General features: G+C 35.6%; 1 long non-coding RNA gene across 3 annotated transcripts in view; it reads right to left on the reverse strand.

Moving 5' to 3' along the window:
* Positions 1-312: 312 nt before the first annotated feature.
* LOC115944115 (uncharacterized) overlaps positions 313-5,190 on the reverse strand; it is a 220,138-nt gene continuing 215,260 nt past the window's right edge. For 2 of the 3 annotated variants that reach the window (XR_014144059.1, XR_014144061.1), the window contains one exon: positions 2,884-4,566. This is a non-coding gene — a long non-coding RNA (uncharacterized LOC115944115). The other variant, XR_014144060.1, reaches the window with a different exon arrangement.

The following is a 5,190-nucleotide window of genomic DNA, read 5'->3' on the forward strand; positions in this document are numbered from 1 at the left end:
ACAACCTCTGCTAACACCTTGATTTTGGACTTCTAGCCTCCAGAACTGTGGGAAAATCAATTCCTATTATTTTAAACCACCCAATATGTAGTATTTTATTATAGCAGCCCTAGAAAGTAATACACACTCCTAGGTATTTACACAGGAAAAATAAAAGTATATGTCCACAGAAAGACATACAAAAATATGCATAACACCTTTTTTGGTAATAGCCCCAAACTGGAAACCACACAAATGTCTATCAGGTGAATGGATAAAAAATCTTGGTATAACCATACAGTGAAATACTACTCAGAAAAAAAAACCAAATAAACTATTGATACATGCAACAACATTGATGAATCCCAAAATAATCATGCGGAGTGAAAAAAGCCAGGATAAAAGAGGACACTGTATGGTTCCATTTATATAAAATTCTAGACAATCCAAACTAATCTATCATGATAGAAAGCAGATCAGTAGTCCCCTGGGGATGCACAGGGAGGGTGGAGAGGGATAGGAGGAAATACAAAGGGACATGAAGAAATTTTTGTGGGTGACAGAAAAAGTTCATTATCTTGATTTGTGGTGATGGTTTCATGGCTCTATACATATGTCAAAGCTCATTAAATTATACAATTTAAAATATGCAGTTTATTGTATATCAATTAAACTTCAATAAAGCTAAAAAAAGGAATTCACTGGGATGAATGCCATGGAAAAGAAAAACCCTGAGATATGTGGGGATGTGCTGGGAAGGCACCTAATCCAGGCTAACGTTTGGAGGCACGAAAATACCACCTAGAGAAGACATCTTGCTTTACTAGTAAAGGAGGAATAAAACTGATCTGGGAGAGTGGAACTTGGTGGAGAGAACTTCCTAGCATAAGGAAGCAAAATGGACAAAGACATAGAGGCAGATACCCTTGAAGTCCTCTCACAATCTGAGGGCTGAAGTAAAGCATGTGAGCGGGAGGAGGGGAGGATGAAGTTAAAGAGGAAGCGGAAAGGATATATGAGACCTACATTCCATTTTAATGAGTCTGGGTTTTACCCTGAAAGTTATGGGGAGTTGCGAGGGCTTTTAAACATAACATGCTCTATCCATGCTACTTTTTTAAAAATGGTTTTGAAGAGAGAAATAAGAAAAAAACTAGCTTAATAGTCATCGGTGATATAGGCACCACCTTAGGAAAGAAAAATTTTAAAATTCTGTCATCAATTATAACCCGATTTTGTTTATGCTGACCACAGTTCTTTGAAACTACTGCTTTTGTTTACAGTCAATTCCACTGCAATCTTAGAGGCATCCTTTCAGTAATATAAACATTAGCTGGTATCACATTACAATGAACAAAATTTTTATTTTGAATAGTTTTCTGTAGTCTCTTTTTTAGATTAAAGGCATTGTTCTGTTTCACTTTAAATCTTAAATGCCTCTTCCAAAATGACAAACCTCATACCTCTTAAGCTCAATCAGGAAAAAAACACTAGAGTAATATAGAATAGTGGTTCTTTTAAACCATTTAAAGGACTGTATTCGCATTCCTGCTAACTCTCCCTTCTACTAGTTTCACCTTATGATAGTTAATGCCTGTTAAATAAACTTCTTCACCCTCAAATATATACAAATAAATACACAAGCATCTAAAGTATTTTGGTGTCGTTTGCATTTATAAAAACTGTACTATATATATGCAACTTGCTGTTCTCAATAACAATACATCAATACATAACGGACATGCCTCCTGGTTGTGAATTTCTATTTTTATAATAAAAAAATATAAAATATGTATCTTCTGTTTCACCTAAGAATTATATACAGTCCTGGCTATAAATGGCTTAAAGATTAAACTTCTCCCTAGATTTGGCACTTTCAAATACATGCAATCCCAGCCAACTCCACCTAGAAAGGTCTGAAGTAATTCTCCATCTTGGATATTGAGGACAATGTCACTTCCATCTCACAATACTTATTGTATTGAAAGTGATAAGTTTTCATAAACCTGATGAAAGTATTCTTGGTTGTACTTTTGAGCTTTTTCAGATTATTCTTTTTAAAACTCAAGGAGAAAAATTCCTTTATCTTATATTTTTGTAAACTGCAGGACTTGAGTTTTCTCTGTATCAGTTTAAGTTCCCTATTAAGGGGAAGGCTTACTGGGGTCCTCTAGTAGGATACACACATATAAACAAGTGATGACAGGGGACTGGGCAGAAGGATACAAGCTAACCTGGAATGCAGTTGCATCTCAGACCTCAGTCAATCCTCTTGGGAACTCTGGAGATGAGATGGGCCTTTGAAGTTGTCCCAGCTTGAGGTAGGGTGTATCCCTTCATTAGGTACTCATTGGCCTTGGGCTGCCCCTAGCCACCTTTGGCAAAGCAGTTCCTTATAGCTGAGCACAGTTCTTCTCGAGGGATTGAGCTGTGTGTGGTCAGTTGCTGTTATTGCCAGTTATTAGGGGATGATCTTAAGGAAGGAGTTTAGGAAATCTATCAAAGCATCCACTGCAATAACCAATTGCAGAATGATAAATCATAAATTAAGATTTATTTTGGTCTTTAACCAATCAAGTTACATTGTGCTGGAGAGGGGAAGAAAAAAAAACTTGTTTGGCCACAAATGAATACATAATGAGTGAGCATGTGCATGTGTATAAATGTGTGTTATAATCCATCTACTTAAATGTTTTTCTTAAAATAACCAGGTCATCCAAATCAGTCCAGACATAGAGAGCTATTTAGTATTATTCAAAACCAAACTGCCAAAGCTATGAGTGATGCTAATGGAACATCATTGATGAATTAGAATAAATAAAATTCACACAATTATAAATCCTTTATTTTATATAACTGTTTTTCTTTGAGGTCCTTTTCTTTATGAATCTGAAAAGCAAAAGAAATAGTTTCCAATTGAGAAAAGATTTGATCACACTTTTTTCCTCACTAGGAATCTGTGTTAGCTAAGCTCTTAATGGCTCTTCTGGTTCCAAAGGACATTAAAGCACTTCAAATAACTCAAATAATGGGTGTTCTATTATACAGATATATGTTGAAATAAGAAAAACAAATATTTCAGTCATGAGTTGAGGCTTCCTAGAAACCAGGAAAAGCTCAATTATGCCTCTTGAGAAAAGTAACTATAGTGTAGTAACCATACACAGTAACTATAGTGTAGTCAAGCTTACCAGAAAGAAAAATGGGAAATGGTTCATTCAAGATTCATTGTGGCTTTAGTAAGCACAACCTCTTGAAACAGCTTCAAAGCATGAGTTGGTTTTACACCTATTGTGATATTCTGCCATTTTGGTCACACAGCTTCTTTCTGCCTCTTCCTGATTTTTAAAAAATGTATATTTTCACTCTGTGATCAATTTGATGACCTTCTCCCACCTCACCGTGGGTCTCCATTTTGAATTCCCAATGAGTAACCACCATATTTTTTGCTTGATCACTGACTTGGAATCTTATATCCTCATGTACTAGTGCATAGGTTAGATTCTATTGTGTCATATCACCTTGCCTGTTCCAAACAGCTAAGATCAGGTTTATGATAGCATGGTTCAGAGCATGGCCACATATGCCAACAGAACAATCTGGAGTTCCATCAGTAGAGACCTATGGTCAGGGCAGTTTCAGTTAAAAGAGACAAGAGATAACAGATATCTCATGTTATATAGATAGAGGAACATTTAATTACATTTACACATTTGAAAATAAGGTTTCTATATATCAGCTATTGTTTAAATGCATGGTTCTGCTCAAATACACATACACAAGTGTGCATGCACACACACACACACATGCATATTAGAACATCCATGAATAGGCTTTAAAATTTATTCATCACCTTTATCTGTTTTGATTTCATGATAAGATACCTATAGGGAATGGCTAATGACTATTGAAGGAAAATAATCTGTGTATTACTGAATGGAAATTAGCAGGAGATTTTAATGAGAATAAAGCAGTTATTAACAATGACATATTCTCAGGAGGGAGCTAGATACATTGTCAAGATAAAATATTCTAGTTTGGACCTGCGGAAAATTTAGTTTTAAGCACCAATTTTAACAAAGATGAACAGTATGGAGACCAGTGACACAGAAGGTTGTTATTACAGAGAAATTTTAAAAGCTTTGAAAGTAATTATCTAAAGCACATTTGTGCATTACGTGATCTTATTTAGGAAGTTTACAAAACCAACTTGTAGGAAAACCATTTTTGTGTACTTCATCAATGTAATCACAACAAATAAAAATAAAATTTTGTACTGATGTGGAAACAGAGTTTATAAAGCTCCTTTATTTGATCTTCATGCAAACTCTGAAAGGAAGACAAGGCAAAGGGTCTTTGTGTTTTCATTTTTAAACCCACTGATATTGGCAATAAATAAGAAAATGCTTGGGTACCTGGGTGGCTCAGTTGTTAAACATCTGCCTTTGGCTCAGGTCATGATCCCAGGGTCCTGGGATCGAGCCCCGCATCAGGCTTGCTGCTCCGCGGGAAGCCTGCTTCTCCCTTTCCCTCTACCTCTGCTTGTGTTTCCTCTTTCGCTGTGTCTCTCTGTCAAATAAATAAAATCTAAAAAAAAAAGAAAGAAAGAAAATGCTCAATAAATGTTTAGTATATTGATGGTAAGTAAAGGAGCCTGAGGGAAGGAGAAAGATCTCAACAAAGTCACATGAGTGGTGAGGCCAGAAATAAAGCTTATGTTTTCAAATGTGTGCTTTTGACTATTCTGAAGACCAATAGTCTATAATTACAATTCATAATGGATTTTAAAGTGCAATATTAGAGCAAAATTTAAGAAAATTTTATATTGTAATACTAGAAAACCAGATATGTTTTACATAAATTTCTTTATAAATACGGTATCTGAATTTACCTAATTGGCATGTTACAATTCAAACTGCCTATAAGTAGTAAAATGTCATGTGGGAATAAAATGACAGATACAAACACTAGCTACATTTATTCAATGGTCAAAATCCCATTTCATTTTACATGAGCCTCCAATTATGGTAGTAGCTGTATAGTGGAAAATTTTTTTTAATATGAGAAAGCCTCAGATTATAAAAGCAGTGTGGGTTGAAAAACTAACCTTCTTCGGGGCACCTGGGTGGCTCAGTCAGTTAAGCATCTGACTTCAGCCCAGGTTGTGATCCCGAGGTCCTGGGATGGGCCAGCGTTGGTCTCCCCACTCTA

Source organism: Leptonychotes weddellii, chromosome 4, assembly GCF_054177405.1.
Source record: "Leptonychotes weddellii isolate Sample4059 chromosome 4, ASM5417740v2, whole genome shotgun sequence".
Classification (NCBI taxonomy): Eukaryota; Metazoa; Chordata; class Mammalia; order Carnivora; family Phocidae; genus Leptonychotes; species Leptonychotes weddellii.